This window comes from Culex quinquefasciatus, chromosome 2, assembly GCF_015732765.1.
Source record: "Culex quinquefasciatus strain JHB chromosome 2, VPISU_Cqui_1.0_pri_paternal, whole genome shotgun sequence".
NCBI classification, from domain to species: domain Eukaryota; kingdom Metazoa; phylum Arthropoda; class Insecta; order Diptera; family Culicidae; genus Culex; species Culex quinquefasciatus.
The window spans coordinates 112,360,344-112,386,806 of NC_051862.1; the positions used below are offsets into that span (position 1 = coordinate 112,360,344).

General features: G+C 50.0%; 1 protein-coding gene and 1 long non-coding RNA gene across 5 annotated transcripts in view; one reads left to right on the plus strand and one right to left on the minus strand.

Moving 5' to 3' along the window:
- The window catches only part of LOC6039992 (integrator complex subunit 3 homolog), a 254,482-nt gene that overhangs the window by 160,428 nt on the left and 67,591 nt on the right, over positions 1 to 26,463 (minus strand). The window lies entirely within an intron of this gene.
- On the plus strand, positions 13,663 to 19,818 carry LOC119766634. Its single transcript, XR_005277022.1, has 4 exons — positions 13,663 to 13,889; positions 14,498 to 14,697; positions 17,148 to 17,302; positions 19,627 to 19,818. It is a non-coding gene; the product is annotated as an uncharacterized LOC119766634 (long non-coding RNA).

Sequence of the window (26,463 nt, forward strand, 5' to 3'; positions counted from 1 at the left end):
TGACCATTTCTAAAAATATTTTTTTTGAAAAGTTCAGAAAATTTGCTATAAAATTGTCTAAGAGACATTGAAGATTGGACCTCTGGTTGTTGAGATACAGTGGCCTAAAGAAAAAGAAACATGAAAATTGAAGTTTTCTAAGTCTCACCCAAACAGCCCACCATTTTCTAATGACGATATCTCTGCAATTAATGGTCCGATTTTCAATGTTAATACATGAAACATTCGTGAAATTTTCCGATCTTTTCGAAAAAAATATTTTGAAAAAAATTAAATCAATATTAGCATTTTTAATGGGCATAATATTCAAAGTTTTCCCTTTTAAAATGTTAGTCTTGATTTGGAAGACCGGCCCGTGGCTTAATGGCTACGGCTCCCGCCTTATAAGCGGAAGGTTCCGGGTTCGATTCCCGACCGGTCTCATTGAAATTATTGGACTATAATTGAACTTTGAATATGAACAAAAAACGCATGGAATCAGGTGGGATTCGAACTCACACCTTTGGATTGGTAATCAGATGCTCTAGCCACTTGGCCACCAAGGGGTTGACACCCCTTGAGTGAATTAATCCGTAGTGGTGAAATAATGTCACAAGGTCATTTACTATATAATACAACAATCCCTCTCCCAACGAATCCCCTACACACACCACACACCATATTCTATAAATAACTCGAAGTGGTTGGTACGGTATGTCCCCACTTCTTCTTCTTCCCCTGATGATTCCATGAAATGTGGGTTCCGTTCATAGAATCTGTCTCTTGCGGTTAATGCAACGCAGTAGGCCGGGCCGCTTTAGTGAGTGTAATACATTTCGGGGGTTCTCGAAAGTACTGCAATCATTAATAATGACAAGAAAGAACTTGAGGCGTAATCTAACCATAAGTTCTTCCCGGATGCTTTCTTCGGACTGGCTGCGCTTGTGTTCGATTAGATTAGATTAGATTAAAATGTTAGTCTTGATTTGATTTTTTACAAAATATTTTTTTCGAAAAGATCGGAAAATTTCACGAATGTTTCATGTATTAACATTGAAAATCGGACCATTAATTGCTGAGATATCGTCATTAGAAAATGGTGAGCTGTTTGGGTGAGACTTAGAAAACTTCAATTTTCGTGTTTCTTTTTCTTTAAGCCGCTGTATCTCAGCAACCAGAGGTCCAATCTTCAATGTCTCTTAGACAATTTTATAGCAAATTTTCTGAACTTTTCAAAAAAAATATTTTTAGAAATGGTCACTCATGGTCACTATTTTTAAAAATTGAAAAACTGCAAATATTTCGCTAAAATCAAACTTTCGGTGGCTATATCTTGAAAACGGAGCCATTTATCAAAAAATCTGTAAAGTACTTTTCGATTGCAAATTCAATTTTGCATAAAAAAATGAGGTCAAAAAAATTTTATGCATGAAATTTCGATTTTTTCCAAAAATCACCAGTTTTTCAAAAAATCATAACTCGGCGGCAGATTTCTTGACCATGTTTCTCTATAGCTCAAAAGTTGCGGATTTTTGTCCCCTAAAACATATCAAAAAATCTCGAAAATCAAAAAATACGTATTTTGGGAATATGAGTTTTTGTGAAAAAAAAGTTAATAAAAAAATCGGGAAATTTTTTTTCCCGTGTACCCATTTTTTTCTAAATAGTCCTTAACAATACCTACAACTTTGCCGAAGACACCAAATTGATCAAAAAATTCCTTCAAAAGTTACAGATTTTCGAATATTTACATACCATTTTTGTATGAACAGCTGCCAAATTTGTACGGAAATTTATATGGACAAACTAATGATGCAAAATGGCTTCTTTGGTCATAGGGAAGGCCCCCACAAAGTTTGAGCCAAATCAAAAAATACAAAAAATAAAAATGGTCGAAATCGGCCGGTTTTGTAGAGAATTGCTCAAAGACGGTCGTGAGTCCATTATTGACGTTACGTTCTGTAGCCCGCGGCTGGCGGCCGACATGAACTGGAGGGTGAGTGAGGACTATACCCATAGCGATCACCAAGCGATCCGGTACAGCATCGGGAGACGAGCCCCTGTACCAGAAAGGAGCAACCGGTCCAACGGGAGGAAATGGAAGCTGCAATACTTCGACGAGGGTCTCTTCGTGGAAGCGCTCCATTGGTGCGAGGGTCCCCAAGACTTGAGGGCCGACGAGCTAACAGCACAACTAGTGACAGCATGCGACACAACCATGCCGCGGAGACTGGAGTCAAGGAACTGTCGTCGTCCAGCCTACTGGTGGAATGAAGAACTCGGTACCCTTCGAGCAAGTTGCCTCAGCGCCAGAAGACGAGTGCAGAGAGCAAGATCCGAAGCAACTAGAGAGGAGTGCAGAGAGGAGTACCGGTCTGCAAAGGCCGCGCTCAAGAAAGCGATCAAATGCAGCAAGACAAACTGCTTCAAGGAGTTATGCCAAGACGCTGATGCAAACCCTTGGGGGAGCTCATATCGTGTCGCGATGGCGAAGATCAGAGGCCCATCGATGGTGGCTGAAACGTGTCCCGACAAGCTGAAGGTCATTGTGGAAGGGCTCTTCCCAAGACATGATCCAACGACCTGGCCTCCTACACCGTACAACGACGAAGGGGGTAGTAACGCCGAAGGTCATCTGATCACCAACGAAGAACCTGTGGCAGTAGCGAAAAGATTGAAGGTGAAGAAAGCTCCCGGCCCGGATGGAATCCCGAATTTCGCCCTGAAATCGGCGGTTCAAGCATTCCCGGACAGGTTTCGAACAGTCCTGCAGAAATGCCTGGACGAAGGACACTTCCCCGACCCGTGGAAGGTTCAAAAGCTCGTGTTGCTGCCAAAGCCAGGCAAACCACCGGGGGACCCATCATCGTATAGGCCTATATGTTTGCTCGGAAAGCTCCTGGAACGGATCATCCTTAACCGGCTGACCAAGTACACGGAGAGCGAGCATGGCTTAGCAGCGAGGCAGTTCGGCTTCCGTAAAGGGAGATCCACGGTGGACGCCATCCGGAAAGTGGTCGAGAAAGCCGACGAAGCGCGGAAGAAAAAACGCAGAGGGAACCGTTGCTGCGCAATAGTCACGATTGACGTCAAGAACGCGTTCAACAGTGCGAGCTGGGCGGCCATAGCAGCAGCGCTGCACAAAATGAAGGTGCCTGACTATTTGTGCATGATCTTGAAGAGCTACTTCGAGAACCGCGTGCTGGTCTACGACACTGCCGATGGACAAAAAACCATTGCTGTTACCGCGGCAGTTCCACAGGGTTCTATTCTGGGTTCAGCACTGTGGAACGGAATGTATGACGGAGTGTTGACACTGGGGCTACCCAACGGCGTGGAGATCGTTGGCTTTGCAGACGACATAGTGCTGACGGTAACCGGCGAAAATGTCGAGGAGGTCGAAGTGCTGGCTATGGAGGCAATCGCAATGATCGAGAACTGGATGCTCGAGGTGAAGTTGCGGATCGCTCACCACAAGACGGAGATGATACTGGTTAGTAACCACAAAAAGGTGCAGCAGGCCCAGATACACGTTGGAGAACACGTCGTGCACTCGAAGAGAGCGCTCAAGTACCTCGGGGTGATGGTGGATGACCGGCTGAACTTCAACAGCCACGTCGATTACGCCTGCGAGAAGGCGGCTAAGGCGATCATGGCACTATCGAGGATTATGCCGAACAACGCTGGACCCAGGAGCAGTAGGCGCCGCCTCTTGGCAAGTGTCGCGACGTCCATACTTAGGTACGGCGGACCGGTATGGTGGACGGCGCTGGGGACGAAGCGAAATCGAGCGCTACTCGACAGAACGCAGAGACTGATGGCCATGCGGGTTGCAAGCGCGTACAGGACCATTTCGTCGGAAGCAGTTGGCGTCATAGCCGGAATGATCCCCATCGGCATCACACTGGAGGAGGACACCGTGCGCTACACCCGCAGGTGTCTGGTAGCCGATTCCGACCTTGTAAAAAAAAAAAAGAAAAACACATACCCACACACACACACACACACACACACACACACACACACACACACACACACACACACACACACACACACACACACACACACACACACACACACACACACACACACACACACACACACACACACACACACACACACACACACACACACACACACACACACACACACACACACACACACACACACACGAAAAAACGAAACTATTGGCACTACGCCCCCCGGGGCATGGCCTTCCTCTAACGTGGGATTTCTGCTCCAGCGCCTCTGACGAAACAGGAGAAACCGGGACCGACGTTTTACTTCACCATCCGATAGAAGCTCAGTGAATAAGGCGGGAATCGAACCCGCGTCTCATAGCATCAAACACACACAAACCCCGAATCCAAGATGTGACGCGACCCGTGTCGAGGGATGCATGGCTGGGGGGGTTCAACAAATTCCAAGTCGATAACGGAGCCTGTGGGGCACAGGGGCGAACCCCACATGTAATTTGCCCTTACTGCGTCACGGCAGGGCACTGGCGTAGCGGACCGTATTTCCCTAGCGACTCGTGGGATTCAAAATGAAGACAAGTGAAACAAACCAACAAAAGGGTCCCGATGCGCCCCAAGCATCGGAAAACACGGAGGTAGAAGAGGACGCAAACGTCGAAATGGCAGGAGGCGAGTCAAACGGCGGCGACACAGCAGGCGGAGTGGCGAGCGCGTTCCGTGGAAGCGGGAAGGTGTTGAGATCCCCAGTGTTGAACCAGGCCGCTGCTTCGAGTCAGCAGATAGGAGTAATTGGAGAGGAGACTCCCAAGTCATCCTTGTTGAACTTCGCCGGCAGTACCCCTCAGGACGGAGTCCTGCTCGGAAGGACCGCGTTGCAGGAGGTCAGAAGGAGGGTCAACGAACTCTTTGATTTCATCAAGGACAAAAACAACGTCCACACCAGAATCAAGCAGATGGTGAACGGAGTCAAGGCAGCCATGAATGTCGCAGAGCGCGAAAACAGCTCGCTGGTGGTGACGCGGAATTCACTGAAGCTCAGAGCTGAAAGAGCCGAAGAAACGCTGAACGCAAAACTGGAGGAGGAAGCGCTACGGGAGAAAGAACCGAAAACGCCGCCCGGCCCAAGCACAAAAAGGGACAGGGAAACGCCTGGAGAGGAGGAGGACGCAAAGAAGCAGAAGCAGGGGAATGGAGACAGTCCGGACCCAGCGAAGGAGCCAGAACCAGACCCAGGGAAGGAGAAGAAATGGGAGAAGGTCAAGAAAAAGAAGCGGAAGAAAAAAGGGAAGCAGAACGAGGACACCCAAAAAACCCAAGTTTCGCAGGGAGCGTAACAAAGGCGAGGCTTTGGTGGTCGAGGTGAAGGAAGGTGTTTCGTACGCAGACCTCCTCCGGAAAGTACGAACCGATCCGGAACTCAAGGAGCTTGGCGAGAACGTGGTTAAAACCAGGCGCACACAGACCGGAGCGATGCTTTTTTGAGCTGAAGAATGATCCCGCGGTCAAGAGCTCAGCTTTTAAATCCCTCGTCGAGAAAGCCGTAGGCTGCGAGTCGAAGGTAAGGGCGCTATCGCCGGAGACAACGATTGAGTGCAGGAACCTGGACGAGATCACGACGGAGGAAGAGCTGGAAGATGCGCTGATCGTTCTTCTGGATGACCGTACGACACCGATGGCAATCCGGTTGAGGAAAGCCTACGGCGGCACGCAAATTGCGTCGATCCGACTTTCGACGCCTTCGGCGTCTAAGCTGCTGGAAGTCGGCAAGGTCAAAGTAGGGTGGTCGGTGTGCCCACTGAGGCCTGTTCCTCGAGTAACCCAGCAGATGACGAGGTGTTTCCGCTGTATGGGTTTCGGCCACCAAGCGAGAAATTGCGACGGTCCCGATCGAACCAACAGTTGCAGAAGATGTGGTAGAGAAGGCCACATGGCAAGAGACTGCAAAAATAAGCCGAAGTGCGTGCTCTGTAAAGAAGGCGATGGCAATAGCCATGCGACGGGTGGCTCTAATTGCCCTGTGTACAGGAAGCTGGCCTCGGGCAAAAAGTAATGGAGGTGTCCCGGGTGAACCTCAATCACTGCGACACTGCACAGCAACTGCTGTGGCAGTCGACCGCGGAGACGGGGTGTGACGTGGCAATTATTGCAGAACCGTACCGAGTTCCACACGACAACGGAAACTGGGCCGCGGAAACAGCAAGAATGGCGGCGATACACGTGATGGGGCGGTACCCCATACAGGAAGTGGTCTCGAGGGCGTTTGAAGGATTCGTGATCGCCAAAGTAAACGGAACCTTCTTCTGTAGCTGCTATGCTCCCCCAAGATGGACCTTGGAGCAGTTTCAGCAGATGCTGGATAGTCTGACCGATGAACTGATCGGACGAAGCCCGATCGTTATCGGAGGTGACTTCAACGCGTGGGCGGTCGAGTGGGGTAGCAGATGCACCAATGCTAGGGGGCATAGCCTAATGGAAGCTCTGGCAAAGCTAGACGTTAGGCTGGCGAATCGCGGAACCAGCAGTACCTTCCGCAAAGACGGTCGTGAGTCCATTATTGACGTTACGTTCTGTAGCCCGCGACTGGCGGCCGACATGAACTGGAGGGTGAGTGAGGACTATACCCATAGCGATCACCAAGCGATCCGGTACAGCATCGGGAGACGAGCCCCTGTACCAGATAGGAGCAGCCGGTCCTACGGAAGGAAATGGAAGCTGCAGTACTTCGACGAGGGTCTCTTCGTGGAAGCGCTCCATTGGTGTGATGGTCCCCAAGACTTGAGTGCCGACGTGCTAACAGCACAACTGGTGACAGCATGCAACACAACAATGCCGCGGAGCCAAGGAACTGTCGTCGTCCAGCTTACTGGTGGAATGAAGAACTCGGTACCCTTCGGGCAAGTTGCCTCAGCGCCAGAAGACGAGTCCAGAGAGCAAGATCCGAAGCAACTAGAGAGGAGCGCAGAGAGGAGTACCGGTCTGCAAAGGCCGCGCTCAAGAAAGCGATCAAATGCAGCAAGACAAACTGCTTCAAGGAGTTATGCCAAGACGCTGATGCAAACCCTTGGGGAGCGCATATCGTGTCGCGATGGCGAAGATCAGAGGCCCATCGATGGTGGCTGAAACGTGTCCCGACAAGCTGAAGGTCATTGTGGAAGGGCTCTTCCCAAGACATGACCCAACGACATGGCCTCCTACACCGTACAACGACGAAGGGGTAGCAACGCCGAAGGTCATCTGATCACCAACGAAGAACTTGTGGCAGTAGCGAAGAGATTGAAGGTGAAGAAAGCTCCCGGCCCGGATGGAATCCCGAATTTCGCCCTGAAATCGGCGGTTCAAGCATTCCCGGACAGGTTTCGAACAGTACTGCAGAAATGCCTGGACGAAGGACACTTCCCCGACCCGTGGAAGGTTCAAAAGCTCGTGTTGCTGCCAAAGCCAGGCAAACCACCGGGGGACCCATCATCGTATAGGCCTATATGTTTGCTGGACACCCTCGGAAAGCTTCTGGAACGGATCATCCTTAACCGGCTGACCAAGTACACGGAGAGCGAGTATGGCTTAGCAGCGAGGCAGTTCGGCTTCCGTAAAGGGAGATCCACGGTGGACGCCATCCGGAAAGTGGTCGAGAAAGCCGACGAAGCGCGGAGGAAAAAACGCAGGGGGAACCGCTGCTGCGCAATAGTCACGATTGACGTCAAGAACGCGTTCAACAGTGCGAGCTGGGCGGCCATAGCAGCAGCGCTGCACAAAATGAAGGTGCCTGACTATTTGTGCATGATCTTGAAGAGCTACTTCGAGAACCGCGTGCTGGTCTACGACACTGCCGATGGACAAAAAACCGTTGTTGTTACCGCGGGAGTTCCGAAGGGATCCATTCTGGGTTCAGCACTGTGGAACGGAATGTATGACGGAGTGTTGACACTGGGGCTACCCAACGGCGTGGAGATCGTTGGCTTTGCAGACGACATAGTGCTGACGGTAACCGGCGAAAATGTCGAGGAGGTCGAAGTGCTGGCTATGGAGGCAATCGCAATGATCGAGAACTGGATGCTCGAGGTGAAGTTGCGGATCGCTCACCACAAGACGGAGATGATACTGGTTAGTAACCACAAAAAGGTGCAGCAGGCCCAGATACACGTTGGAGAACACGTCGTGCACTCGAAGAGAGCGCTCAAGTACCTCGGGGTGATGGTGGATGACCGGCTGAACTTCAACAGCCACGTCGATTACGCCTGCGCGAAGGCGGCTAAGGCGATCATGGCACTGTCGAGGATTATGCCGAACAACGCTGGACCCAGGAGCAGTAGGCGCCGCCTCTTGGCAAGTGTCGCGACGTCCATACTTAGGTACGGCGGACCGGTATGGTGGACGGCGCTGGGGACGAAGCGAAATCGAGCGCTACTCGACAGAACGCAGAGACTGATGGCCATGCGGGTTGCAAGCGCGTACAGGACCATCTCGTCGGAAGCGGTTGGCGTTATAGCCGGAATGATCCCCATCGGCATCACACTGGAGGAGGACACCGTGCGCTACACCCGGAGAGGCACGAGAGGTATCCGGGAAGCTGCGAAAGCCGAATCGCTGGCAAGGTGGCAACGTGAGTGGGACACCACGGAGAAAGGCAGATGGACGCATCGGCTTATCCCGTCCGTATCCACGTGGGTGAGCAGAAGGCATGGAGAGGTCACCTTCCACCTCACACAGTTCCTGTCGGGCCATGGCTGCTTCAGGAAGTACCTGTACAGGTTCGGACATGCAGAGTCTCCTCTCTGTCCGGACTGCGTCGATTGCGAGGAAACACCGGAGCACGTGGTGTTCAGCTGCCCTCGCTTCGAGGCAGCGCGAAGCGAAATGCTGGCCATTATAGGAGCAGACACCAGCCCGGATAATGTGGTGCGAAGAATGTGCAGCGACATCGACAAGTGGAATGCGGTCGTCGGAGCGGTGACGCAGATCACTTCGGCTCTCCAGCGGAAATGGAGAGACGACCAGAGGAGGAACGACTAGAAGCCTAGTCGAAAACCCACGAGTGTGGCTGTGAAGGAGAGCACGTTATGATGGTCGGCTCTACCAAATCGGTTCACGTCTCGATGGTCACAGGAGTTGAGAACCCACGAGTGTGGCTGTGAAGGAGAGCACGTTATGACGGTTGGCTCTACCAAATCGGTACACGTCTCGATGGTCCAAGGAGAGGGCTGCATATGACTAACCGATCAAAAGCAACGCGATTCTTGGGCGCGGTTAAACCCTCGCATGGACTCATATGTATGTAGAACAGGAAATGGTTCTAGCACCCGGCATGGATCCTGTAAGTAGACTAGTGCAGAAAATGCAACGCCTCCCCCCGAAGTTATACCGAAAGGTGGTCCCGGGGGGAAAAGGGCACGGCGTTCAAGGACTGGTTTAGTGGGTCGGGAAAACTCTTTTTGTTTTCCCAACCCCACACTACCTGAGAAATGAATTCTCAGGTGTCTGATAGCAGATTCCGACCTTGTAAAAAAAAAAAAAAAAAAAAAAAACACACACACACACACAGAGACATTTGTTCAGTTTTCGATTGTGAGTCGATATGTATACATCAAGGTGAGGTTTCGAGCTTTAAATAAAAAATTTTAGAGCAGGATTATAGCCTTACCTCAGTGAGGAAGGCAAAGAATATTTGTTTTCGACAAAGTTGCTCAACTACCAAAAATGAACAACTCTCTCGAAGATACCAAAGCTCTATCTTCAATAGATACCGAAATAAAAAATAAAAACTATTTTTATAATAGATACTGCTTGCGACAAACACAAAGCGACCGCGTCGTAGGCACAGGTAATATGAGGCATGTTTGGTAGAGATCGTCTGAAGTGAAAACTACTATAGCAGAGTGTTCATAGAAAGTTTTTATGTTAAATGCTCTCGTCTGGATGGTTGAAAGAAATTTCAGATAAAATTATACAAATTTATAAAATTACAAGCCTTACCCGGCAAACTTCGCCTTGCCCTTTTTTGGTTTCCTGACGTTTCTTGCTTGTTTGCTAATTCAGCCTCCTGTGATCAAAATTTGATTGTACACAGCTTTTCCCATACAATATGCAGATTTTCCAGAATCGGTTCCAGAGTGGCCAAAGTTGTCACTTTTTGGCGTAAGAACCTTCCTTGGACTTTTACGAACCCAACGCAGCAAAAACCACCTCGATACGACGCTCCGTATTGAACTGATTCGCATTCGAACAAAACCGTCGAAATTTTTTATATATATAGATATTCTTTTTATTGTACTGGTAAGTAATTAAGATTAGAAACAACAAAATTATTGCACAGCTATTTTTATGTTTGTCTTGACAAAACAAATGTTTAACAAAATTACAAGTTTTGTACAACAAATTAAGATAAAAAACAATTTCAAATACGCAAGTTAAAAAAATAAAAACTAAATCTTCTAACAATTATTTTAATTTTATAAAAAGAAAATCAGTTAACATAAGTGAACCGGCTCCGTGGCTTAATGGTTACGGTTTCTGCCTCACAAGCAGAAGGTTCAGGGATCAAATCCCGGTCGGTACCTTTGAAATTTGGAATCAGGAATATGAACTTTGAATATGAACAAAAACGAAAATGAATCAGGTGGGATTCGAACTCACGCCTTTGAATTGGTGGTCTGGGACGCTAAGCATTCGGCCATCAGAAGGTTTACACTATAGCAGTGAAATGATCCGTAGTGTTGAAACATGTTATCTCTTCTTCTCATATTAAATACGCGCTGATTTCTGATTTGCCTGAGGGGATTGGAAGTCTAAATATAGATCGAGTTTCCTTCAGATGCTTGCTTCTATGTTTAGGCGGGGCCGAACAATGCCCAGCGACCTCGGAATTGGACCGCAAGGAGCTCTGTCATTCTGAAACGGGTCGTTGGAAGCAGCGCGAGGGCTATCACCACCTAATACCCGGGACTGAGATAAGTTGTATCAGCATTCGGCATATACAAAGTCTGATACAAATTATACTTTCCCATAATATCGCTACCGGTTAGCGGGTATTGGATTGGACCACACACACACACACACACACACACACACACACACACACACACACCTCAGTGAGGAAGGCAAAACACAGATATTTCGCAAACGTCGAAATGGCAGGAGGCGAGTCAAACGGCGGCGACACAGCAGGCGGAGTGGCGAGCGCGTTCCGTGGAAGCGGGAAGGTGTTGAGATCCCCAGTGTTGAACCAGGCCGCTGCTTCGAGTCAGCAGATAGGAGTAATTGGAGAGGAGACTCCCAAGTCATCCTTGTTGAACTTCGCCGGCAGTACCCTCAGGACGGAGTCCTGCTTGGAAGGACCGCGTTACAGGAGGTCAGGAGGAGGGTCAACGAACTCTTTGATTTCATCAAGGACAAAAACAACGTCCACACCAGAATCAAGCAGATGGTGAATGGAGTCAAGGCAGCCATGAATGCCGCAGAGCGCGAAAACAACTCGCTGGTGGTGACGCGGAATTCACTGAAGCTCAGAGCTGAAAGAGCCGAAGAAACGCTGAATGCAAAACTGGAGGAGGAAGCGCTACGGGAGAAAGAACCGAAAACGCCGCCCGGCCCAAGCTCTAAAAGGGACAGGGAAACGCCTTGTAACTTATGGTGGGCTACCCCAGCATCAGTGAGACCCCCCTCTTTGCCTCAGGGTCGGCATGTTAATCCGGAATCGGAAAGGGAAACACTCGATTGGACCAACGGACAAAACAAACCCACTTTATTCCGGAAACTCGTGTTTTATTCAGCAGACTCAAGCTGCGCGTTCTTCGTTCCTCGATCCCCCACTTCCTTACTATCTAATCCTACCTCACACGTCCTTCTTCTTTCTTCTTCGGGCCCTTTCCGGAACTGCTGCTTCCGCTTTCTCACCACTCTCAGCTCGCGTTCCTGGAACAACGGCTACACGCCTCCACCGACCTCCGGGACTAGGTCAACCGGGGCGGGACACGTCTTCCTCTCACGTTCAGCGACCACTATGGGCGGTCAGATACTGTTCTCGTACTCGACCCTCTTCTGCGCCACCTGCCTCGACGCTCCCGAGTATGTTGACGGACTCTGGGACTACGGCGGACGAATCCACCGGTCTGCCTGGTTTCCGGCGTCGGTTGGTATAACGGCTGGCGAGGCTGGCGTCTTATCTCGCGACGGTTGGTCAGAAGACCAAAATGGCGGCGTCGCGAGGGCGGTTCCCACACCGGAACGGTGTCGCGGGCGATCCTCGTGCGTGAGCGATCGTGCTCGGCGGTACGATGTACCGCGCGGGGAATACCGCGGGTGTCGGGTGGCTTACGGCGGACGGATGCGTCTGCGCCGGCCTGTACGCGAAGCGTACGAACACCGAGGGGTTCTGTGGGCACAATGGGACGGAAATTAGCGATGGCGGAGGGAGGTTGGACGGCGATAGATCGGGGAAGCAACGGTATTTACCTGGATGTCCACAAATCAACGCAGGCTCCTCCTGCTTGCGTCCGGATCTCCAGATCGTCGGACGGCTTTTCTCCGGGATGGCGTCTACCGGATCTTCCACTTCACTTCTAAAATTTCACTACTTCGTGACGGTGATTTTCACGGATATCGACCGTCCTCTTCAAGATACCAGGCAAAGTGACCGTTGCAATGGCGGGGTTTTCCCAGCGATCCTCAACCTCCCCCTTCTGGACTCCTTCGTCCCATCGTCCCATCGTCTTGGTCATCGCCGCTACCCAAGGCGGGCGTTTGCGATGATCTCGTGCGCTCCTAGCGGTGACTAGCGCAACTAGCGGTGCAGCGTTGGTAGCGTCCGTAGGGGCTGGACAGCTACGCTAGTAGGTCGTTCTGCCCGCAAGCCTTCTCAAGTGCTCCCTCCGTAACTTGCCGCGGAACAAACGATCGCACTAATCTTGGGATGCAAATACCATAGGTTACACTCTCCCCTCGCTCGGGTAAAAAAAATATTAGAACTAATATTTTTTTTCTAACATTTTTCGTTTTGCACTGAACACTATATACGATCCGCTTACCTCTGAACCACGAGACAAGAACAAAGAATTGACTGCACATCGTTGTTTTAACTCAAAGTAACCAGAAATATTTGAAAATTGAGTCCGTTGTACTAAGTCAAGTCAGAATACACAAGTTCACAACACTTATATCAATGGTAATGGGCGGGGTCATAAGTTATCATCGTCAACCTAAGTCGACTCCTCTCAGTTTCAAGGCCGAAACCTGTTACTGACCATCAACGTATATTTCGACTCCGGTCTCCAGCGATCTCCATTCTTGATATATTAACCGACATTGACAACATTTAAATTACAATATTTACAAGTCAAATAAATAAATAAATAACAAATTAAAATATTTACAAATTAAAATTATACTCAAGCATGCAAATTTTTATAACTTTTGAATTTTTATATTTTTTTTTTTATTTTCCAATTTTCTGCTGCATGCAAATTACAAATAATACCATGGTAATAAATTAATTATATTCCGGAATAAACAAATTCAACAAATATCGCGATCAAAAACCTATTCGCATCAAGCGACGGTTGAAATAATTCACTACGTGAGTGTCGGAGATCTCCTTTATCGAACCAATTCGTGCTATAATCCTTATCGTTATCATTCGTATCAGTGTGTGTGCTGCTTCTTCGGGTTTGCTGAGTGACCTGAACCTGTCAAACTACTATTGGTGATAAAAAAATGTGGCCTGTGCAAGATCGCGATGCGGTTGTTTGTGAGAAAATCGGCGATTTGTGTAGAAATGGGAATTTATTTATTATTTTCCTGATACGTATCAGTTTAAAAAGGTACCTATATAATCATTTGAAGTTTTATTCCCCAATTCTACCCCAAAAATCCCATATCTCACAAACAAGCTCATCAGAGATGCAATATGCTCTGATATGAATTTTGTATGCTATGCTTTTGGTAAGTATGAAGTGCTCAAATTTCACGGAAGTGCGTCCACTAGGTGAAAAATTAAGCGAAAAATCCTAGTTATAAATTGAAAAAGCTAAATAGTGATGCATGGTATATGACAAAGAAACTTCTTGCAACTTCATGGTTAGCCAACTCATTTGCTCACTCCTCACGACTCATTAACATGTTCTTTCACACACACTTTGAACTCCGATGCAATTTTCTTTCCACATTCCCTTCTCGTAGTGCAACTTTAGAAATACTCTTGCTAATGTTGCCTGAGAGATGAATGGGACATTATGCACCGATAAAACATAAAATTGATTCACAAAACACAAAATAACATTCAATTACGACACTTTAAAACTTTCACTTAAAATTTGATCAATGATTTCCTAGGATGCACTTTTCCATACTGGTGCTTGCGATGCGTGGGTGTTCATGTGTCAATGAACCCATTGATGAGTGACACTCGGTTCATTCATGCGCTGTGGATTGCGCAAGGCGACTTAGATGAGAACTCCTGATGAATAAATTTGCGGAATCACATCTATATCGACCTTGACCTCCTCTCAGATGAACCTCTGTCCTCGAACTAAGCTATGTCCCTCTTTCAGAGATCATGCTTTCAAATCCGCCGCTGAGAAGACTCCCAGTGAGCGACCATTCATGTCGGACACTTCGTAGGAACTCGTTCCCTTCTTGGCGACGATGATGCACGGGACGTACGTAGGCCCAAGCTTGGCATTGAAGGACTTGTTCGCCGCCGACTGCTGGAAGGATCTCTTGAAGACACGCTGTCCAACATCGAACACCGGTGAGTATCTTTTGTGCCTCAGATCATACTGCCTTTCGTACTCTCGTGCGCCTTCTGCAGGTTCTCTTTGACCAGCTCGTAGGTCTTCTTGCTCACTCCATGCATGCGTTCCATACGCTCTTGCTCGGTGAGTTCCTCATCGTCTTCGAGCTGATGGTCCATTCCTCGGGTCACCGCTTCGTGCCCGAACACTACTCTGTGTGGCGTAAACTTCGTTGTTGCGTGGACCGTGTTGTTCAGGATGAACTCAATCTCTGAGATTTTAGTATCCCACAGCCGTTGATCTTGCCGGACGTACGTACGGATCATCGCGTTGATCGTACGGTTCAAGCGCTCGGTGGGATTTGCTTGGCTCCTGTGACGAGCGTTTGCCCAATGCTGTATTCCATACCGTTTCAACAGGTCCAGGAACTCCTTCGACAGGAACGTAGTTGCGTTGTCGGTGATGATGTACTGGGGCACAGACAACTTTCGCAGCCACTGCTCTTCCAGAATGCTACACAGACTAGCAGACGAAATCTTCCGGACCGGAGCAAGAAGGCAATACTTAGAAAAGACGTCTAAGACGACCAATAAGTGTGCGTTCCTTTCTTGCTACGCGGAAGCGACTGTATGTAGTCCATGCAGACAATCTGGAATGGCCTAACCGCTACTCGTTGTTGTCCCATCATCGGCTCAGTAGACACGGTCGAATGTTTTGTCTCCTTACAGGTGTCGCACCTGTTGATGTACTTCTTCAAGTCTGCGCTCATTCGAGGCCAGTAAAACCTCCTCTTGAGCTTCTCAATGCACTTTTCGAAGCCGATGTGCAAGCAGCCGTCGTGCTCTTGTCGCATGACTTGCTCTCGTGCCGATTCTGGTACACACTCCTTCCATTCAAATCTGTAGTCCAGCACGTCGGACTTGGACGACACAAACTTGAACAGCTTCCCGTTCTCGATGCGGAAGTCCAGATACTTCTCCGGATCGTCCTCAACAGCATTATACAGATTCCGGTACCAGTTGTCGTCATCGCCTACGTCGAGCGTCTCAATCGACCGCGACAGCGCGTCGGGTACGATGTTCTCCTTTCCCTTTCTGTGCTTCACCTCCATGTCGTACTGCTGGAAGGTTATGCTCCAACGACTCAGACGCGACGACGACCTCCACTTTGCTCGCATAATGAACGTGAGCGCGGATGAATCGGTCACCAGCGTGAAGTGAGTGCCCTCAATATAGCAGCGGAACTTCTCGATGCAACGGAGAGCAGCTAAACCCTCTTTCTCCGCAGCATGGTAGTTCAACTCAGCACCCTTCAGCTTCTCTGAGTGATACGCGATCACCGTCTCCACACCATCGTGAACCTGTGTCAGAACTCCGGCTATCGCGGTGTCGCTTGCATCCGTTTGGACACAGAACGGTAGCTTAAAGTCGGGATTGGCCATCACTGGAGCTGAAATCAGCCTCTCCTTGATGGCCTGAAAAGCTAAGTCTGCTGCTTTGGACCACACCACTCGCTTCGGCTTGTTCTTTAGCAAGTCCGTGAGCGGCGCAGTAAGTTCGCTGAACTTATCGATGAACCTACGGTAGTAGTTGACCATACCGAGGAATCGTCTCAGCGATCTGACCGAGTTTGGGGCCTCATATCCTAAGATAGCTTGGACTCTATCTGGATTAGGCCGCATTCCTTCTCGCGACAGGATGTAACCGAGATACGGCAATTCGTAGCAGCAGAACTTGGACTTTTCTAGGTTGATGCGCAAATTCGCGTTTTTCAACCGCTCCGCAAGTTCTGTCAGTTTCGCAATGTGGTCGTCAAACGTATGACTGGCCACCACAATGTCATCTAGATAAACAAAAATGGACGGCTCAAGTGCCCCGAATCCTAAGACTTTGTCCATGAGCTTGCTTAAGGTTGCCGGGCTGTTGATCAGTCCAAACGGAAGTCGCTTGAACTGGAATAATCCCATTCCGGGAATGGAGAAAGCGGTGTACTTCCTGCACTCCTCACTCAACGGCACCTGCAAGAACGCCTGGCTCAAGTCTATGGTGGACAGGTACTTGAACGGCCCCAGATGACTCAATATTCTGTTCTGATGGGGCAGAGGGTACGCATCCCTCTTGGTGCGCTCGTTTAGCTTACGAGCATCGAGACACAGCCTGATCTCCTCGCTGTCTCTCTTCTTGACCGGAACGACCGGCAACGCCCAATCCGACTCCGACGGTTCGATGATTCCGTCCCGGAGCATCTTTTCCACAGCTATATGAATCTTCTTTTGTATTTCTGGGCTCCACGGATACGGATTCTTCCGGACCGGTTCGGACTGTACGAACTCCTCCTTCAGTTCGATTTTGTGTTCCAGCAGGTCCGTCTTTCCGACGACTCCTTCGCTGGCAACGAGAAACATCTTCTGTACATCTTCCAACTGTTTTTTCTGCTCTTCTTCTAATTCTTCTTCTGCGTCTTCTAGATTTTCATCGACCTGTTCATCAACCACCTCGACGGATTCCATCGTTGGCCTGATGCCGAATTTTTGCCAGAAGTCGTAGCCAAGGATGCACTTCCTGTTCAGCTTCGGCGCGATCATCACGGACAGAATCTTCGTAACACCATTGAACGTAATCGGTATGTCACTACACCCAATCACCTCTAAACTCTCACCTCCGGCTGTCTTCAAATCAATATTCGTGGGTTTCAACTTTAAACTTAACAACTTCACTAACTTTCTTCCACCAACACCTAAAACTGTGCGCTGTGCACCACTATCAAGAAGTCCAACAACCGATATTCCCAACATTTCCACTCTTGCAAACGGCCTACGATCGCCGTTGCTCACTGTTACAAGCATCGTTGCCACTTCAGCATCTTCTTCTTTCTTTTCTCCATCAACCCTCGAATATCCTAGCTGTTGGAGTGCTTCCGACGCTTCGGTATCTTCGTGAGGACTTCTGGAGCTTCCCGTGAGACTGACTCGCCTCACTGAGCAGTCTTTTGCATGTTTTTTGCTTCGCAGTACGGGCAATCTTTCGTAGAAAAACCCGGAAAACCGCACCGCACGCAGAACACGCTCCTCTCCTGCCGGCATTCCTCGTGGCCATGACCTGCAACGTGACAGTTGTAGCAAATATCCCGTTTGACCGGAATATACGCCTTCACAATCCGTTGTAAGGCACTGGTTCCACTCGAACCTGCAGCAGTGCTGTTCTCGCGATTCTGGGTGTTCGGTTTCGGTTGAGACCTCTCGTCAACCCTTGGTTTGTTCTCCTTTTGATTTCCGTTGCTCTGCTGTCTCTGCTGTTCTGGCTTCCACGCGCTCTTCTGATTGTAGTTTCCGTTGCTGTTGTTCTTGTTGTAGTACGGTCGATTTTGCTGGTTCTGACCTTGCTGTTGGTAACCACCCTGCGATCGGTTTCCACCCTGGAAACGATTCGAGTTCTGGTACCTATTTCCGGTGTTCTGGTACGACGACCGCTGTGTTTGCACCTCCTCCACGTGCGCTGATCGCGGCGTGTACCTTTCTCCCTTCTGATACAGCTTCCAATTGACAGAGTCGAATCGCTTACCGAATTCCTTCATCGATGGAATCGTCTTGATTTCTGCGGCTAGCATCGCTATTTGGCAGTCCTCGCGAGTATTGCGGAAGAGAACGTCAAACTTCCGTTTCTCATCCCACGGATTCGTCATACAGCGGAAGATCCGGACCATGTCCAAGTAATAGTCCTGGAACTTCTCCTGGACATTTGCTTGCGATTGTTGGCCTGCCGCTCATAGACGTAATCGATGTCGATCGGTAAGAATTCGCTCTTCAATTCATCCACCAACTTCTTCCATGAACCCAGTTCATTATTCCCGTTCACTTCCATGAACCAAGAACGTGCTTTCCTCGTGAACAAATGATGCGCACACTGGAACAACTCGGACTCAGAAATGTTCTCTGAACGAGCGTTGAACTCCACCTCCTTTAAAAACTCGTTCAGTTTCCTCCCGTTGTCCATCCCGTCATAACGAACCGTCCACTTATGCACCGGTAAACTCCTACCAAATCCGGTTTTCTTTTCCTTCGGTTCATCCTTGCCGGAATGAACTTCCTCTGGTTTGTTATGTTCATTCTCTGAGTTACCGAAGCTTCCCAATGAACTATTTCTTTGGTTGAGCCACGCGAGAAAATCTCCTGGATTCTGCTGGCTTTTACTCCTCGTCCTTTTTGTCCTTGTTCGCGTCTACTCCAACTTGCGTACTGTTGGCTGGCTTGGCCTGTACTTCCGGCTTTTCTTTCTCCACCTCTTTCTCAACCTGTTTCGCTTCAAGAACCTTAATGTGTTCCAACAACTTGTTGACCACGTTAATCAGTTCTACTTTTTGTTCTTTCCACTGTTCAAATTCAGCTCTTTCCACGTCACCAGGTTTTCCAACACTTTTTCCATCACCACTACCAACTCCACTACCAACTCCACTACCATTTCCCTTACCATTTCCACTAACAGAACCAGTTTCACCAACAATTCCAGCAATTTCCTCTCCATTATTCTCTTCAGTACTATTCCAAGATTCATTATCTTCTTCCGCTCCTTTTCCATTTCCTTTTTCCGCATCCTGCTTCTTCATTATTTCCGTTAGACTCTGGTTAATGAGTGCTAACTCTGCTTCACGTACTTCGGGCAAATGTGAAGAAATGGAGAAGAAAATGTTCAGCAGCCTCATACAGGCTCGAGCTGTTTCTGCTAATGAATTCAGTTCATCATCCTTGGTGGTGTATGATCTCAAACGTTCCAAGCGGAAAACGCAATGCAGAATCCTAGTCTTGAACGACTGTTCTGGTGCTTGCTTGGATTTCCGGTTTTCCAAGTGGGACTTAATCTCACTCACTTTCAACTCACACGTTTCCAATTCATCCAACACGGAACCATTCATTAACTCATACTCAACATGTTTCAACTCTCTTCTTTTAGGCGATTACGCAACGCACGTTCGGCTCCGCTGCGCGATGAATCAAATGGGATGTCGCGGATCTTCAGCTCATGTTCGAGTTCATCAACGGTCAAATGACCCGTATTCATTCCGCGATACAGTGACAACAAATGAACCATATCCATCTTGAGTGCAAGGAAAATCAAAGATCTTGTAATTAAAAAGAAAATTTATTTAAAAATACTAGAAATGAGCAATCACAACTACAAATTAAGAAAAATACCTAAAATTGATTCGCTAACTGAGATAATTTGATAACCTAGTGAATGAAACTGTTCATTGATGAACACCAACGGATCAACAATGAATTGAAAAAAACCTAGAATTGAATTACGCTCTTGAATGAATCAGCAAATAGCGAATAATTGTAAAAAACCTAGTGTAAGTCGAAACTTTTGTAATCGTACTTTTGTACGGTGAATAAATAACTTATTTTTCCTGGTGTTTTCACTCAACTAGTCCGAAGGAAACGACACTCCACCGATACGAATTCTATTCCGGAATTCAAACAAAATTTTACGAAATCTCCAACCAATTACTTTGCCAATGTCTGGTGGTCGTTCCTCCTAGCGTAGACTTCCAAAACCCCTCCTCGGAACTCAAAAATTCAAATATTAGCGTCACTTCTGTTTGTATTTTGACGATTAGACAACTTTTGCACCTGAATAATGGGCGTTTTCCCAGAGAAGTGGGCAAATCGTCTAAAGTCCTCAAGTGAACCCAAACACGAAACAGTTAAACTAATTTCTAGTTGGGCGCCAAGTGTAACTTATGGTGGGCTACCCCAGCATCAGTGAGACCCCCCTCTTTGCCTCAGGGTCGGCATGTTAATCCGGAATCGGAAAGGGAAACACTCGATTGGACCAACGGACAAAACAAACCCACTTTATTCCGGAAACTCGTGTTTTATTCAGCAGACTCAAGCTGCGCGTTCTTCGTTCCTCGATCCCCACTTCCTTACTATCTAATCCTACCTCACACGTCCTTCTTCTTCTTCGGGCCCTTTCCGGAACTGCTGCTTCCGCTTTCTCACCACTCTCAGCTCGCGTTCCTGGAACAACGGCTACACGCCTCCACCGACCTCCGGGACTAGGTCAACCGGGGCGGGACACGTCTTCCTCTCACGTTCAGCGACCACTATGGGCGGTCAGATACTGTTCTCGTACTCGACCCTCTTCTGCGCCACCTGCCTCGACGCTCCCGAGTATGTTGACGGACTCTGGGACTACGGCGGACGAATCCACCGGTCTGCCTGGTTTCCGGCGTCGGTTGGTATAACGGCTGGCGAGGCTGGCGTCTTATCTCGCGACGGTTGGTCAGAAGACCAAAATGGCGGCGTCGCGAGGGCGGTTCCCACACCGGAACGGTGTCGCGGGCGATCCTCGTGCGTGAGCGATCGTGCTCGGCGGTACGATGTACCGCGCGGGGAATACCGCGGGTGTCGGGTGGCTTACGGCGGACGGATGCGTCTGCGCCGGCCTGTACGCGAAGCGTACGAACACCGAGGGTTCTGTGGGCACAATGGGACGGAAATTAGCGATGGCGGAGGGAGGTTGGACGGCGATAGATCGGGAAGCAACGGTATTTACCTGGATGTCCACAAATCAACGCAGGCTCCTCCTGCTTGCGTCCGGATCTCCAGATCGTCGGACGGCTTTTCTCCGGGATGGCGTCTACCGGATCTTCCACTTCACTTCTAAAATTTCACTACTTCGTGACGGTGATTTTCACGGATATCGACCGTCCTCTTCAAGATACCAGGCAAAGTGACCGTTGCAATGGCGGGGTTTTCCCAGCGATCCTCAACCTCCCCCCTTCTGGACTCCTTCGTCCCATCGTCCCATCGTCTTGGTCATCGCCGCTACCCAAGGCGGGCGTTTGCGATGATCTCGTGCGCTCCTAGCGGTGACTAGCGCAACTAGCGGTGCAGCGTTGGTAGCGTCCGTAGGGGCTGGACAGCTACGCTAGTAGGTCGTTCTGCCCGCAAGCCTTCTCAAGTGCTCCCTCCGTAACTTGCCGCGGAACAAACGATCGCACTAATCTTGGGATGCAAATACCATAGGTTACAGCCTGGAGAGGAGGAGGACGCAAAGAAGCAGAAGCAGGGGAATGGAGACAGTCCGGACCCGGCGAAGGAACCAGAACCAACCCCAGGGAAGGAGAAGGAATGGGAGAAGGTCAAGAAGAAGAAGCGGAAGAAAAAAGGGAAGCAGAACGAGGACACCCAAAACCCAAGTTTCGCAGGAGCGTAACAAAGGCGAGGCTTTGGTGGTCGAGGTGAAGGAAGGTGTTTCGTACGCAGACCTCCTCCGGAAAGTACGAACCGATCCGGAACTCAAGGAGCTTGGCGAGAACGTGGTTAAAACCAGGCGCACCCAAACCGGAGCGATGCTTTTTTGAGCTGAAGAAGGATCCCGCGGTCAAGAGCTCAGCTTTTAAGTCCCTCGTCGAGAAAGCCGTAGGCTACGAGTCGAAGGTAAGAGCGCTATCACCGGAGACAACGATCGAGTGCAGGAACTTGGACGAGATCACGACGGAGGAAGAGCTAGAAGATGCGCTGATCGTTCTTCTGGATGACCGTACGATACCGATGGCAATCCGGTTCAGGAAAGCCTACGGCGGCACGCAAATTGCGTCGATCCGACTATCGACGCCTTCGGCGTCTAAGCTGCTGGAAACCGGCAAGGTCAAAGTAGGGTGGTCGGTGTGCCCACTGAGGCCTGTTCCTCGAGTGACCCAGCAGATGACGAGGTGTTTCCGCTGTATGGGCTTCGGCCACCAGGCGAGAAATTGCGACGGTCCCGATCGAACCAACAGTTGCAGAAGGTGTGGTAGAGAAGGCCACATGGCAAGAGACTGCAAAAATCAGCCGAAGTGCGTGCTCTGTAAAGAAGGCGACGGCAATAGCCATGTGACGGGTGGCTTTAATTGCCCGGTGTACAAGAAGCTGGCCTCGGGCAAAAAGTAATGGAGGTGTCCCAGGTGAACCTCAATCACTGCGACACTGCACAGCAACTGCTGTGGCAGTCGACCGCGGAGACGGGGTGTGACGTGGCAATTATTGCAGAACCGTACCGAGTTCCACACGACAACGGAAACTGGGCCGCGGAAACAGCAAGAATGGCGGCGATACACGTGATGGGGCGGTACCCCATACAGGAAGTGGTCTCGAGGGCGTTTGAAGGATTCGTGATCGCCAAAGTAAACGGAACCTTCTTCTGTAGCTGCTATGCTCCCCAAGATGGACCTTGGAGCAGTTTCAGCAGATGCTGGATAGTCTGACCGATGAACTGATCGGACGAAGCCCGATCGTTATCGGAGGTGACTTCAACGCGTGGGCGGTCGAGTGGGGTAGCAGATGCACCAATGCTAGGGGCATAGCCTAATGGAAGCTCTGGCAAAGCTAGACGTTAGGCTGGCGAATCGCGGAACCAGCAGTACCTTCCGCAAAGACGGTCGTGAGTCCATTATCGACGTTACGTTCTGTAGCCCGCGACTGGCGGCCGACATGAACTGGAGGGTGAGTGAGGACTATACCCACAGCGATCACCAAGCGATCCGGTACAGCATCGGGAGACGAGCCCTGTACCAGATAGGAGCAGCCGGTCCTACGGAAGGAAATGGAAGCTGCAGTACTTCGACGAGGGTCTCTTCGTTGAAGCGCTCCATTGGTGTGATGGTCCCCAAGACTTGAGTGCCGACGTGCTAACAGCACAACTGGTGACAGCATGCGACACAACCATGCCGCGGAGACTGGAGCCAAGGAACTGTCGTCGTCCAGCCTACTGGTGGAATGAAGAACTCGGTACCCTTCGGGCAAGTTGCCTCAGCGCCAGAAGACGAGTCCAGAGAGCAAGATCCGAAGCAACTAGAGAGGAGTGCAGAGAGGAGTACCGGTCTGCAAAGGCCGCGCTCAAGAAAGCGATCAAATGCAGCAAGACAAACTGCTTCAAGGAGTTATGCCAAGACGCTGATGCAAACCCTTGGGGAGCGCATATCGTGTAGCGATGGCGAAGATCAGAGGCCCATCGATGGTGGCTGAAACGTGTCCCGACAAGCTGAAGGTCATTGTGGAAGGGCTCTTCCCAAGACATGACCCAACGACATGGCCTCCTACACCGTACAACGACGAAGGGGTAGCAACGCCGAAGGTCATCTGATCACCAACGAGGAACTTGTGGCAGTAGCGAAGAGATTGAAGGTGAAGAAAGCTCCCGGTCCGGATGGAATCCCGAATTTCGCCCTGAAATCGGCGGTTCTAGCATTCCCGGACAGGTTTCGAACAGTCCTGCAGGAATGCCTGGACGAAGGACACTTCCCCGACCCGTGGAAGGTTCAAAAGCTCGTGTTGCTGCCGAAGCCAGGCAAACCACCGGGGGACCCATCATCGTATAGGCCTATATGTTTGCTGGACACCCTCGGAAAGCTTCTGGAACGGATCATCCTTAACCGGCTGACCAAGTACACGGAGAGCGAGCATGGCTTAGCAGCGAGGCAGTTCGGCTTCCGTAAAGGGAGATCCACGGTGGACGCCATCCGGAAAGTGGTCGAGAAAGCCGACGAAGCGCGGAGGAAAAACGCAGGGGGAACCGTTGCTGCGCAATAGTCACGATTGACGTCAAGAACGCGTTCAACAGTGCGAGCTGGGCGGCCATAGCAGCAGCGCTGCACAAAATGAAGGTGCCTGACTATTTGTGCATGATCTTGAAGAGCTACTTCGAGAACCGCGTGCTGGTCTACGACACTGCCGATGGACAAAAACCGTTGTTGTTACCGCGGAGTTCCGCAGGGATCCATTCTGGGTTCAGCACTGTGGAATGGAATGTATGACGGAGTGTTGACACTGGGACTACCCAACGGCGTAGAGATTGTGGGCTTTGCAGACGACATAGTGCTGACGGTAACCGGCGAAAATGTCGAGGAGGTCGAAGTGCTGGCTATGGAGGCAATCGCAATGATCGAGAACTGGATGCTCGAGGTGAAGCTGCGGATCGCTCACCACAAGACGGAGATGGTGCTGGTTAGTAACCACAAGAAGGTGCAGCAGGCCCAAATTCACGTTGGAGAACACGTCGTGCACTCGAAGAGAGCGCTCAAGTACCTCGGGGTGATGGTGGATGACCGGCTGAACTTCAACAGCCACGTCGATTACGCCTGCGAGAAGGCGGCTAAGGCGATCATGGCACTGTCGAGGATGATGCCGAACAACGCTGGACCCAGGAGCAGTAGGCGCCGCCTCTGGCAAGTGTCGCGACGTCCATACTTAGGTACGGCGGACCGGTATGGTGGACGGCGCTGGGGACGAAGCGAAATCGAGCGCTGCTCGACAGAACGCAGAGACTGATGGCCATGCGGGTTGCAAGCGCGTACAGGACCATTTCGTCGGAAGCAGTTGGCGTCATAGCCGGAATGATCCCCATCGGCATCACACTGGAGGAGGACACCGTGCGCTACACCCGGAGAGGCACGAGAGGTATCCGGGAAGCTGCGAGAGCCGAATCGCTGGCAAGGTGGCAACGTGAGTGGGACACCACGGAGAAAGGCAGATGGACGCATCGGCTTATCCCGTCCGTATCCACGTGGGTGAGCAGAAGGCATGGAGAGGTCACCTTCCACCTCACACAGTTCCTGTCGGGCCATGGCTGCTTCAGGAAGTACCTGCACAGGTTTGGACATGCAGAGTCTCCTCTCTGTCCGGACTGCGTCGATTGCGAGGAAACACCGGAGCACGTGGTGTTCGCCTGCCCTCGCTTCGAGGTAGCGCGAAGCGAAATGCTGGCCATTATCGGAGCGGACACCAGCCCGGATAATGTGGTGCGAAGAATGTGCAGCGACATCGCCAAGTGGAATGCGGTCGTCGGAGCGGTGACGCAGATCACTTCGGCTCTCCAGCGGAAATGGAGAGACGATCAGAGGAGGAACGACTAGGAGCCTAGTCGAAAACCCACGAGTGTGGCTGTGAAGGAGAGCACGTTATGATGGTCGGCTCTACCAAATCGGTACACGTCTCGATGGTCACAGGAGTCGAGAACCCACGAGTGTGGCTGTGAAGGAGAGCACGTTATGACGGTTGGCTCTACCAAATCGGTACACGTCTCGATGGTCCAAGGAGAGGGCTGCATATGACTAGCCGATCAAAAGCAACGCGATTCTTGGGCGCGGTTAAACCCTCGCATGGACTCATATGTATGTAGGACAGGAAATGGTTCTAGCACCCGGCATGGATCCTGTAAGTAGACTAGTGCAGAAAATGCAACGCCTCCCCGAAGTTATACTGAAAGGTGGTCCCGGGGGGACAAGGGCACGGCGTTCAAGGACTGGTTTAGTGGGTCGGGAAAACTCTTTTTTTGTTTTCCCAACCCCACACTACCTGAGGAATGAATTCTCAGGTGTCTGGTAGCAGATTCCGACCTTGTAAAAAAAAAAAAAAAAAAAAAAAAGATATTTCGCAATTAACAAACAACACGTCTTATTCCACACGAATTAACCACAAAACTGATTTGACAATCTTCATTCTCTCTTTCGCCGACCGCGCGCATCTTGTTGCTTTCTCTCGGAGCAACTACTTGAAAAAGTTTCGGGATCGTTGTTTGAAGAAAATATAATAACTTTAACTCGCTATCATCGTTTCAAAGATAAACACGAGAATTTACATTTTAAGGTCCATGAGTGACCTGACCGCTCTCCAGGTTGACCCGGTAACCCCCAGAGATGTTCCGGAGTAGGGACAATTCCGGAATTGTGGTCCACCGGGCATGATGGGTATCAAACTTCATGATTTTCAAAGATAAACACGACTACGAAATTTTGAGGTCCAT